The sequence below is a fragment of the Monodon monoceros genome, unplaced genomic scaffold, assembly GCF_005190385.1.
Source record: "Monodon monoceros isolate NGI ecotype Baffin Bay Population unplaced genomic scaffold, NGI_Narwhal_1 Super_Scaffold_20, whole genome shotgun sequence".
NCBI classification, from domain to species: Eukaryota; Metazoa; Chordata; class Mammalia; order Artiodactyla; family Monodontidae; genus Monodon; species Monodon monoceros.
In genome coordinates this window covers 101,050,850-101,064,094 of record NW_021703777.1, presented here as the reverse complement: position 1 = coordinate 101,064,094, position 13,245 = coordinate 101,050,850, and the positions used below count along the sequence as shown (strand labels likewise).

The 13,245-nt window shown below is 47.8% G+C and overlaps 1 protein-coding gene across 9 annotated transcripts in view; it reads right to left on the bottom strand.

Moving 5' to 3' along the window:
* The window catches only part of EVC (EvC ciliary complex subunit 1), an 84,620-nt gene that overhangs the window by 28,795 nt on the left and 42,580 nt on the right, over window positions 1-13,245 (bottom strand). The gene's annotated exons all lie outside the window — the stretch shown is intronic.

Here is a 13,245-nt window from a genome sequence, read left to right as displayed (position 1 = left end):
TCTCCATCTAGGAACTCCCCTCACATGTTCCAAGCTCAATTTGAGGTCTCCTCTTCTGGGAAGGCCTCCCAACCACAGGGTTGTTTTTGTTTTGTTTTTTTTTAACATCTTTATTGGAGTATAATTGCTTTACAATGGTGTGTTAGTTTCTGCTTTATAACAAAGTGAATCAGTTATACATATACCTATATCCCCATATCTCCTCCCTCTTGCGTCTCCCTCCCACCCACCCCCCCATCCCACCCCTCTAGGTGGTCACAAAGCACGGAGCTGATCTCCCTGTGCTATGCGGCTGCTTCCCACTAGCTATCTCTTTTACATTAGGTAGTATATATAAGTCCATGCCACTCTCTCACTTCGTCCCAGCTTACCCTTCCCCCTCCCTGTGTCCTCAAGTCCATTCTCTACATCTGCATCTTTATTCCTGTCCTGCCCCTACGTTCTTCAGAAACTTTTTTTTTTCTTTTAGATTCCATATATATGCCAACCACAGGGTTTTTTACGAATAAAGTCTTATTACTTTAGCACCTATAGGGCCTAGAAAAGCACCCGGCAAATATCAGGTAATAATAATTGTTAATAATTATGAATTCTTACCATGTGCCAGAGAGTGTCATAAACACTTTTCTTGTATAATCCCATTCATCCTTCTAACAGTCCAATGAAGATGTTATTATAATTACCATTACTTTACAGATGAGGAAACTAAGACCCGGAGAAGATAAGTAACTGGACATTTGTAGAGGGTGGGTCCTGGCTGTTGGACTATTGGACTCATGCTCTTAACCTGTATGCTACAAGGATAATTGGTTATTTTTGGAAAAAAAAATTCTCAGCACCTCCTCTGGTGTGCTGAAGTCATACTTGGTGTGCTCAATGAATATAAGTTAAATTTAACTCAAATCAGTGTTAACGAAACCCAATGAATGCCATGTTTTAAAAAGTTCATGGCCAAGCTGAACTTTGTTTGTAATAAAGTGACCGTGACAGAGGCACAAGGGACCCACACCTTTTTAAAAGATTTAGAGATCCTACTTCTGAGAGTGGCCAACCAGGTAATTTGAACCAATTTCTCCCTGCAGAAGATGAATTTTTTTAAAAAGCTGGACAAAATGTTTATTAAATCATCATAAAAGTCCGAAAGAGCTAACAAGGTAGTGAAGAGTGTGGTGCCCAAGGTCGGGAGAAGATGCAGTCAGAGAAGTGCGCCCAGCCCCTGGGCTGTGTTTACATAAGGGGTGTAGGTCAATCCAGGGGAGATGGCTGCACAGCTGATGGACCTCGGACAGCCTCAAGCAGTCGAAGGGACAGAAGGTGGAGTTCACAGCTCATATGGGTTGGGGCCTCGTAAACCATTCCACACCTAGGGCTGGAACCCAAAAAGCAGCACCAGAGATACATGACTGAAATGGAAGGAAACCAGATCTGACTGGTTTAAACAGATGGCAACCTGGAGTCTGGTCATGTGGGTGACCCAGCATATTTCAAGTCCAGACCTTGAATTAACATGACTCTGGATCATCAGAGGCCCAGTCATTGGGCAGAAGCAAAGGAAAATCCTCTCTGCGGGAGGAGAGCATCACTGCATGCTTGAAAATATTTTTACCAATATATGTACAAATCTGAGATAAGGCATATGAGGAAAAAATAAACAGGTACACAAGGAGATAAGAATATGACCAAAGACCTACACAAACAATAGACATGAAAAACAAACCCACGGGTAGTCCAGGGAGTGTAATTAGAAGACAAGGACTTTAAAGGATTGATGCTTACCATGCTCATGACGTTAAAAGCCACTCTTAAACCTTAAAGCAAAGAGCTAGAAATTATAAAAAGTAACGTTACTTAGTTTAAAAAAAAGTCAGAACTTCTAGAATTGACAAACACTGCTCAATAATATGAACCCAATGTATAGGTTTCATTGCAGTTTAGATGCAGCTGGAGAGAGAATTAGTACTGGAAGAAAGATCAGGAGAAAATCCAGAACAAAGTAAAGAGAGACTAAGGGATGGAAAATACGGAGGAGAAGATAAAGGCTAAAAGATACAGTGAGAAAGTCCAAAATGTTTAATTGGAGTCCCCGAAGGAAAGAAGGGAGAGTCCAGGCAGCAGTCATATTTGAAGTGATAATGGCTGAGAAATCTTTCAAAACTGATGAAAGAAATTTACAGATGAGGAAACTGAGGCTTTATCTGTACATGTAAAAGAGAGGTTAATTGGATGCACCCATGATCTAACCATGATGCTCTTAGGTAATTTTTTTTAACAAAGAATGGATGAGAGAATAAGCAGCACCTAATAAACACAGGGTCACTTTTTGTGACATTAATAGTAGATAAAGGGCTTCCCTGGTGGTGCAGTGGTTAAGAATCTGCCTGCCAATGCAGGGGACACGAGTTCAATCCCTGGCCCTGGAGGATCCCGCATACTGCAGAGCAACTAAGCCCGCGTGCTATAAATACCGAGCCTGTGCTCTAGAGCCCGCGTGCCACAACTACTGAAGCCTGCGCACCTAGAGCCCGTGCTCCGCAGCAAGAGAAGCCACCACAATGAGAAGCCCGTGCACCGCAATGAAGAGTAGTCCCCGCTCACCACAACTAGAGAAAGCCCACACACAGCAATGAAGACCCAACACAGCCAAAAATAAAAACAAATAAATTTAAAAAAAAAGGAGACGAAATAGTTTTTATGAAAAAAAGCTCTTCTAGAGAGAAAGGGGGTCAGCTCATAGCACCAAAAGGTTTAATTCACCAGAAAGATGTAAAGGTTCTAAATTTGTATGCACTTAATGGCATTACCCAAATTCATGCAATTTGTCACATTAACAAAATAAAGCTGAAAAGCATCATGATGATTATGTGAATAAATGAAGAAAAAAGTACTTCACAAAATTTAATTTCCATGCAGAAGAAACACTCTTAGCAAAATAGGAAATGGAAGGAAACTTCCTCAATCTGAAAAAAGAAAAAAACGATAGCAAACATTATACCTGAGGGTAGAAACTACAAAGGTCCTGATTTTATGTAAATGGAATCATATAGCATGTTAGGTTTGTGTATCTCAACTTTATATGTCCTTGTGAGATTCCTCTGTGTTGTCATGTGTAGCAGTAGTTCATTCTTCCTCACTTGTCTGTAGTATTTCACTGTATAAGTACACCACCATTTATCCATTCTACTGTTGAGGGACATTTGTGTGGCCTCTTATTTTAGACTATCACACATTCTGCTGACATGAACTTTCTTGTGGATGCTGTTTGATACACATGTGCGCTTGTTTCTCTTGGGCATATGCCAAGGAGCGGAATTGTTGGGCTATGTGTATGTGTAGCTTCAGTCCATATCCTCCATAACTAGTAGCCACCAATTTGATTAACATTTTGAATTTATAGATCAACTTGGTGAGGATGAACATCTTTACAATATCAAATCTTCCAATCCAGAAACATGGTATATCTTTACATTTATTTAGGTCTTATTAATTTTTCTTAATATTGTTTTGTGAGCAGGGAGTGGATTGGGATTGGGAGGAGGTGTGAGGGGGCTTCAGAGGTCCTGGTCATGATCTCTTTCTTGATCTGGATGGGGGTTACATAGATGGGTGTTTTTAATAGTCATTTGTTAATCCATAAGGTTATGTGTTACATAGATGGGTGTTTTTAATAGTCACTTGTTAATCCATAAGATTATGTGTTATCCATTTATTTGTGTCTATTACATTTCACAATAAAAATGGTTTAATAATATGGGAGTGATTTACATTTTCTTCCAGCCTCTGGAAATCCCAATTTTCTGCTAGGAGACAGATTTTAAAAACTGATTCTCCTATGTTGGAATCTATCCTTCCATAGCAGCAGTTGGGGATACTAAGACACACCTTTTTCTTTTTTGTTCATGATTGTCAAACTGCAAAAATACACTGTTTGCAAATTCAACAAAGGTGAACTTTGTAAAAGCTACATGGTCCATTAGTCGAGGCTCTTTCTAATAAAAAATGTGCTGGATTCTGTCTGCTCCCTGGACAGAGACACATCTGTGTCATCTCACGTGCTCTGATAGGCCATAAAACACACGGCTTCCCACTTAACGCTGACACGTTTCGTTTGGGAGATGATGATTTATTCTGTGCCTGAAATAGAACAGGAATTAATCCGTGTTCTTCTCTCTTAGCGTGTGTGAGGGGTCGGACAGCAGGGGACGCTGGTCAGGGGAGAGGCTGGCCCTGGGCCTCAGCCCTGCACTTTTCCTCAAATAGAAGCACAAAGAACCCAAGCTAGGGCAGCATTTCACCCTGACTCGTCCTTCACTCGGGTTTCCGCCTCTGCAGCCTGACCCAGAGGATCCAGTGTCCTCTCCAGTCTTCTTGCAGAGAAAGGACTGGGGCAGGGGGAGGGCACATATTCTGAAACCTTTGAAAAGGAGTCTCAGTTTTCGTACCTGCAAAAGGAATAAGATGCGAACTACATCTGTAAAGACAGCACCTGCCTTGAGGGCTGATTGTCAGGGATTAGATACAGCACACAGCACAGAGCAAACGCTTCATAAACACCGGCTATTCTCATTCCAGAGAGGTTGGGAAAGTTAGCGTGTGGCTCTCAATAAATGTTAACCTGTTGCTATTTTTTTTCCCGGAACAGAGCATTTTGGAGAAAAGGCAGTGTGTGTTTCCATTTGCTTGCAGGGTGGGGAGGAGAGAGGGAAGGGAAGGGGGCGTTCCCAGCAGAGGTGGGCATGTGCCCTTGGGAGAAAGCCAGTTGGACCCATGGGCGGAAGCACAGGATGTGTGGAAGCAGAGGAGCAGCAGGGGGTCAGCCTTCCGGGGGGCAGGGAGCTCAATGCCATGCAGAGGAGTCAAGACCTGGCAGCCTGCACCCGTGAAGGAGCTCACACAAGGCGCGGATGTGGCCAGGTCTGAAGATGTACTGATGAGGGTGAGTGCTGACTGAGGGAATAAAACATGTACTTCCAGGATCCCACGGACATGGCCCGGCTCCCTGTGAGTTTCCGGTTCATCACAGGAACCAGAAATGTTCCTCTGCAGGGACCACACCCTGACAGTTTTGAAGATGCACAGTTAACTACTTCAGAGTGAGGTGTGCACAGGATCCTGGGACAGAGCAGTGCTGAGAGCACAGGTGAAACTGGGTCTCTTAAAAACAGGAAGGGGAAGCTGGGATGAAGTGAGAGAGTGGCATGGACTTATATATAAGTCCATAGATAGCTAGTGGGAAGCAGCCGCATAGCACAGGGAGATCAGCTCGGTGCTTTGTGACCACCTAGAGGGGTGGGATAGGGAGGGAGCGAGGGAGACACAAGAGGGAGGGGATATGGGGATATATGTATATGTATAGCTGATTCACTTTATTATAAAGCAGAAACTAACACACCACTGTAAAGCAATTATACTCCAATATAGATGTTAAAAAACCCACAAAACTGGAAGTAGGTTGGATCAAGGGTCAGGAGCCTGGGAACCCACCTGCACTGGGTCACTTGCCAGCAGTGTGACAAGGGGCAACTCTCTTCCTCTCTGGGGCTTCACCCAACAGAGGAGGAAAATGATACCTGCTTCCTGAGGACATGCGACACAGGAGACGTGTGCGTGGATGGGCACAGTGGCTCCAGGTCTTCCTCTCCCCCAGAGCCATGCCCTTTGCCACATAACCTTGCATGCCTTCCCACAGGGAGTGGGAAGCGCCTCCCCAACCCTTTAACTTCGGGTCAGTCATGTGACTTGCGTTGGTCAACAGAATGAGGTGGAGGTAAAACGGGCTAGTTTGGAGGCTAGACCCCTGTCATCGCTATGAGGAGAACATTCCCAGGCCAGCCCACTGGTCCTAGGAAGAGTAGAGACAGTTGTGTGCGTGGCCAAGTTGTGTTAGTCACGCTTAGATCAGCCAACCACCAGCTGATGCAGACCCTGGGGATAAATCACTGTCATTTTCAGCAACGGGGTTTTGAGGTATCTTGTTGCACAGCATTACTGTGGTCATAATTACGTGATACCACACCGGACAGAAGGGGCCCTAAAGGTGAAAGCTCTGGTGTAAAGGTGTCATATCCTCACAGCCTTCACAGGTTCATCCTGCAAATGTCTCTTGAGCACCTACTGCAGGAAGGCTCTGTGCCAGGGCCACTGGGTGAACAAAGCTGACGTGGACCCTGACTTTAGAGAACGCACCCCCGGTGAGGGGGCAGACGTCGCACAGGAACTCACAATATCCTATGGCAAGTGTGATGGCAGGGAGGCTGGGAGCCCGAGGGACAGACCAGGGAATCTAACCGATCTGAGAGGGAGTCGGAGAAGGGCTCCCTGAAGAAGTGACATGTAAGCTGAGACAATATGAGAACAAGCCAAACTGAGGGGATGGAGGGAACGGTATTTCAGGCCGCAGAAGAGCACATGCAAAGGCACTGGGGCAGGAGGGACTGGGCCACCTCTGGGGAGCTGAGGGATGTCTGAGGTTGGCTGGAAGGCAGGGAGCAAGGGACATGCCTCCAAACAAGTGGTGAGTGGGCTGTGTCACATGAGCCTTGTGGGCTACGTCAGGGGGCTTTATGGGCCAGGTTGGCTGGGTCTCAGGGACCAGACTAGGTTGGCCTTTGGGCCAAGTCAGATGGGTCTCATGGGTCAGGCCACGTGAGCACTTCATTGGCCAGGCTGGGTGGTCACCATGGCCAGGTTAAGGATGTTGGACTTTATCCTGAGAGCTATGGGTGGCATTCTGGGGTATTAAGTGGGTTCTTTCATATGGTCAATCTACAAAAGAAGGCAGCTAAGAATTCCTACATCAGAGAGGTTAAATGATATGGACCAGGCCGCACAGCTGGTACAGAGCTGAATCAGGCCCACAACCTGGCCTGTCTGATTCCTGGGTGACTCTTCTCTCCTTTGCAGTTTTGCAACTCTTTGCAGGGAGGTGAGCTGACTGTGAAAATTACTAAAAGGAGGGAGAGGTATAATCAGGTAGCATGTGGTACCCTGTGGGCACTGGCAAGTTTTACTTCTGTACATAAAGAAAACATAAATTAATTACTCTACTAGTCTTGCTAAAATAAAACAAAAAGCCATGTTCCCGTAGTTTGCTACAGTAAAGTAGACGTAAGCATGCCAGTCTATCTTTCTAAGACTTGTCATACTTAGTGATGATTTATCACACTTTCACCTTGATAAAGGACCATGGAATTGACTCACCCTCTGTAGCACCTACGGAAATCCTCTTTCCAGTGACAGGAGCTGTATGGTGCCTACACTTTTCAATTTCCTTCTCAAGATCTACTTCCAATAGAACACTGCCCCCAAATCATTGTTTTGGTATTTCTCCCAAACCTAGTTTCTTCTACTCTTTGGAAACTTACTGTTTCCCACCTGTGATAGGCAAAATAATGGCTCCCCAAGATGTCCATGTTCTAATCCCTGAAACCTCTGAATGTGCCACACAGTCAGAGATTTTGTGGATGTGATGAAAGGACTAAGTGAAAAGCAAGGATCCTGAGATGAGATTATCCAGGGTTATCTAGGTGGGTCCCACATAATTATAAGGGTCCTTGTAAATGAAAGAGAGAGGCAGGCAGTCAGAGTGAAAGGAGATGTAGGATGGAAGCAGAGGCAGGAAGAGTATGGCTGTGGCCTGGAGATGGAGGAAGAGGCCACAAGCCAAGCAATGCAGGCACCTCTAGAAGCTGGAGAAGGCAAGGACATGAATTCTTCCCTGGAGCCTCCAGAAGGAACCAGCCCTGCCGATACCTTCATGTCAGCCCACTAAAACCCATTTTGGACTTCTGACCTCCAGAAACATAAGGTAATAACTTTCGTTGTTTTTAAGTTTAAGTTGCGGTAGTTTGTTCTATCAGCAATAACACACCATCTTCAGGATGCCAATGTTTCAGCTGATTGATATATTCACTGATGCATTGATTCACCCATTCATTTACTCATCACTGTTGCCTGATTGCCTGTAATGTGTCATCCCCAGCTGGATTCTGCAGAACACACCGCAGCCCTCCCAGCAAGGACTCCACGCCCCCGCCTTCCTCTTGTCCACAAAATCACTTCTCCCCAACTGAAGGTTACAGCCCTGGGCCTGTAACCCAGGCCCCCAGCTGTGTGACCTTGAACAAAATACTTTAACCTTTCAGTGCTGTGCAGTGAAGAACTGACCTTGCTGAAAGAGAGGCCTGGCCTTGGTCCACGGTTCTTGGGAAGTGACTTCTAAGTTCTTGGGAAGTGACTTCTAAGTTCTTGGAATGTCCTGCCTGATAAGAGGGTCTCTATTTACCTGGGAACCTTGGGCAGCTTCAGACAATCTATGACAGTGATGCGATTTCGGGTGGGGCCCTTGGGCCATGTGGCATCAGCTCCACCTCTAGAGGGGCTGGGGCTTAAGGTCAGCCACGTCGGTGGCCAACCACATCTATGTGACTGAGCCCCAATAAGAACTGTGGACACTAAGGCTTGGGTGAGCTTCCCTGGATGGCAATGCTCAGTGTGTAATGCCACACATTGTTCCCAGGAGAAGTTAGCACTGTCCATGACTCCACCAGGACAGGATAACTGGGAGCTTTGTGTTTAGAACTTTAGACTCTGCCCATGTGCCTCTTCTCTTGGCTGACTTAAATCTGTATCCTTTTGCTGTAATAAACCATAACCGTGAGCAGAACAGTTTTCAGTATGAGTCCTTCTAGAGAACTGAAGAACCTGAGGGTGGTCTTGGGGACCTCTGGACTTGCATTTGGTATCAGAAGCAAGGGTGGTCTACTCCCAAACACTTCATGAGTGCTTATCATTATTATTCCTGTCTTCTTTGAGGACAGAGCTTCACTTTTTCTCTTATTTTCCTCAGCCCTAACTTCCCATGAGACTCTGAAGCTGAGACGGCTGACCTTGGCAGGGCTGTTATCACCCTACTCCCCCAGGAGCCCTTCAGGAGAAACAGTAGGGGGAGGACAGTCAGAAATGAACAAATAAACAAGCAGGTCTCCAGGGCACCCTGTGATGCAACAGTGGCAAACTCAGCTCTGCGCCTGTCATTATCAGGAAGACTCTGGGCTCATTTCAGGAATCTCTCTACAAGGCACCGAGACGTGTCATTTAGTGGCATCCATCTCAGTCAAAATGAGAATTCACTGCTTGTTTAGAGGCCAAGAGACAGTGGGAATTTAGAAAAATGCACTTTTCTCTGCAGCCTGAGAACCGTTAGGTGGTGATCAAATTTATCTCTCAACCGCCGTGCCTACAATATCATGATCAGTGCCCAAAGAAAGGGGGGAATTATGCCTCTGTGTGACCAGGTCTGGGAAGGAGCCAGCCAGACTGTAAGGCAGGTTACCTCATGAGTGTATTCTGTGCAGACACACCTGCTTAGACGGTGAGTAATACTAACCAGGACCATGATAACAGATTTAAGTGTTCACTGTGGGCCTCACACTCTTCTACATGCTTTGCATGTGTGAACTTATTCAAACCTCTGAATAGCCATATGAAGACCCGGATAGTGACCATCCCCATTTTAAGAGGAGACCCAGATACTGACCATCAAAACAGACCCCAACCCCAGGCCTCCTCACCATCCTCACCCGCACCATCCTGGCCCAGGCCCCCAGCATCTCTTGCCTGGACCACTGCGATGCCTCCCCAGGCCTCCCTGCTTCCACTTTTGCCCCCTACAGTCCATCCGCCATACAGAATCCAGAGGGATCCTTGGGAACATAAGGCAAGTCATTTCCCTACTCAAAACATGCCGGCAATTTCCCATCTCCCTCAGAAGTCAATGCAAACGTCTTCGGATGGACTGCAAGGCCCTACAAGACTCTGACCTTAGCCTGTACCTGTCTCCCCTTCCCCCAGAGCTGCCACACTGGCGTCCTTGCTGCTGCGGCTGCTGGAACCCCACATGTGCTGCTGTCTCTCCAGCTCCACAAAAATAAGCACTTTATCTGTTTGGTTCACTGCTGAGGCCCCGGTGCTGAGACTGTGGGTTGCACAAAGCAGTGCTCGATAATATTCATTGAATGAATGAACCAACAGGCTTGCAAGCTTACAGCTGGTCGGCGAGGAAGCCACACTCTCCCCCAGGCCCCGGGTCCAGATTCATGCTCACCACCCCTGGGCTCAAGGCTTCCTGATCAACACGCTCAGTGATGGGGCAGAAGGGAAGGTGCTAACTGAGCGCCTGCCATGTGAGGCCCTCGGCCCTGCCCTCCTGCGCCACCATAATGGTCACCAGGCTCTCTGTCTCCATCTCGCAGATAAGGAAATGGGCTTGGAGCAGTTAAGGCTCTTGCCCAAGGTCGCCCACCTAGGAATGTTGGACGCCCACCCGGGAATGTCCTCGCCAAGCATTCCAATCTTCCAATTGGCTTCTTTCCACCACACCAGAGGATTTCAACCTCCACCTTTTGGAAATATCAGATAAAGCAGTTTCCAATACCCAAGGCAACGATTTCCACAATTAAGGGATGTAAGATAAACCAAAGTTATCTGGTACCAGAGGGGCCTGTTGTGCAATGACGACGTGAATCATAGGAAACAGCTCTGCACTGACTCTGGGAGAGAAGCGGGCACAGGCCTTGGGCCATTTCTTTCAGAAGGACCTGCACAGATGCACAGAACTGCTGGCCCCCCTTCACCTTGCCACTGACCCCTCCTCATGCAGGGCATTTCCAAGTGCCTGCTTCCAAGACAGAGACTCCAGCAGCCATCAGCCCTCACTCACACCTGCTGGGCTCTCCTGATGCTAGAAACAAGGGTGTCTTTACTTCCTCGGCCCAAACTTCAATGGGCTGGCAACGGTAAGCCAAGTGTACAATACCCTAAGGACGTTGCTGGGGCATGAGGCTGTGGCCACATCAGCATCATCAAGTCTTTACTGAAAATGATGTGTATTCACTGCCACCCACTGAGACCGGCCCGGCGCTTCCGCATGTATTTCCTCCCTGTAGCAGTGCTCAGTGTTTTACCCTTGCTTTGTGGAGGACGAAAGTGGCATTTAGTCGACCAAGACTTTAGATTCTAACTGCAGCTCAAAAGAGGAAGTGTCAGCCTGCTGGACACACTGTCCCCTGCTGGACAAGAGCTCAGGTGGGCGCATCACGAATGGCACCTGCCCATGAGTCTTAAGTCCATTGGACTCTCACCCCATCCCCCCAAGGCAGCGGTCCTCAGGCTCTGCTGTGCATCAGAGGAAATTGAGGTACAAGTTAGATAACCTGCTGCCGACCACACAGCTGGTCAATGGCTGGGCTGGGACTGGACCCCAGGCCATCTGAGTCCAGAGCCTGTCCTCACTGCGGTATTCACAGCCCACGCTCAGCAGCATGGGTCACGGCGAGGACATCAGCACTGAGGTTAGAGAGACTTACTTTAGATCCCATCTCTCTGCTTGTTGGCTGTAGGACTTGAGCAGGGTGGTTGGGCCAGCACAGAGAGATTATGTAACCAATTCAAGGTCACACAGCATGTTAGTACCCAGAAGGGGACTGGAATTCAGTGTGCTCATTCCCAGCCCAGGGATTTGAGTCCTGACTCCCCCCAGGCATGGTGGTGTTCCTTTCCTGCCTGGGAGCCTGGGGCTTTGACAAGTTGAATCCCACCCTGCACTTTTCTCAAGAAAATCCTCCCTGGCTCCTTATCTGTGAAGGAAGGAAAATGCAGTTTCTGCCTCACAGGATTCTCATGAAGATAAAATGATCAAATACTCAGAAAGCACTTACAACAGTGGCTGGCTCTGAACAAGACTGGCTCCGGTATCAGTTTCCTGGGTAGCCAAGACTAGAGAAGTCTATTCTCTCACAGCTATAGAGGCCAGAAATCAGAAATCAAGATGTCAGCTACCTCTGGAGGCTCTGGGGGGATACTTCCTGCCCCTTCCGGCTTCTGGAGGCCCCAGGTGTTCCTTGGCTTGTGGCCACATCACTCCAGTCTCTGCCTGTCTTCACACGGCCACCTACCTGTGTGTCTGTCTCCACAATGACTTTCTCATAAGGACACCAGTCATTAGATTTAGGGCCCACGCTAATCCAGAATGATCTCTTCTTAACTAATCACATCTGCAAAGCCCCCCTATTTCCACATAAGTTCACATTCTGAGGTCCCTGGTGGACATGAAATTTGAGGTACACTATTATGGACTGAATTATGTCCCTCCAAAATTCATATGCTAAATCCCTAACCCCCAATGTGACTATATCTGGAGATAGGGCCTTTAAGGAGATAATGAAGCTTAAGAAAGGTCACAGGGTGAGGTCCTAACCTGATAGGACTGGTGTCCTTGTAAGAGGAAGAGACACCTAAGCTCTCTCTCTGCCATGCGAGGACACAGTGAGAAGGCAGCCATCTCCAAGCCAGGAAGAGAGGCCTCACTAGAACCCAACCTAGATGATACCTTGATCTTGGACTTCCAGCCTCCAGAGCAGTGAGAAAATAAATGTCTGTGTTTAAGGCACAGGCTGGGGTACTTTGATATGGCAGCCTCTGAAAACTCACAGACACCATTGAACCCTGCACAGTCGCCATCATGACGAGGGGCTGCACTCCCTGTCCTTCCTTATGTCCTGTCTGGGCTGCCCCCTGACTCCTGGTCCACTTGGAGCTCACCTCCTGATTCAAAGCCCATCTCAGGCATCACCTCCAGTGGATGGCCGTCCTTGACCTCACCTTCACCCCTACGTCTCTCAACCCTCCTCTTTGCACCCGTCAGCAGGGATGTTGTAAGGGCAGCCAATTTGGACTGGGCATGTCCCAGGTGCAAGCTGCTGTCCAAGGGCCTCACGGGCATTTGGTGTTCACACCACCACCATGAAGATGGGCATCACTGGCCCCATTTCGCAGATGGGCAAACTGAGAACTAGAGAGGCCAAGTAATGTGCTGGAGGCCACACAGTGAGGAGGGAGGAGAGCCAGGACGCAGACACAAGCACTCTGTGTCCAGGTGAACCTTCTCCAGGGTGCTCCCCACCACGGTGGCACTTGTGACCTTCCTTCTTGACCGGGGCCACATTCCACCTTCCCAGCAGCTCTGTGTCCTGCCCAGGGCAAGGAGCTCTGCCTGTCTTGGTCACTGCCATATCCCGGGAGCCCCTCTGGCTTTGGAGGGCTCGGGTGCTCTCTTCCTGTTATCTCAAAGCCAGCCATCATTCCAGAGCTGCACGAGGTTGCCCAGGGAGAAAGAGGTGGCACCAGCACTGGAACTCAGGTCTCCATTTCAAGCCCAACCCTCCCTTCCTCATCACCGCTCTACACTCA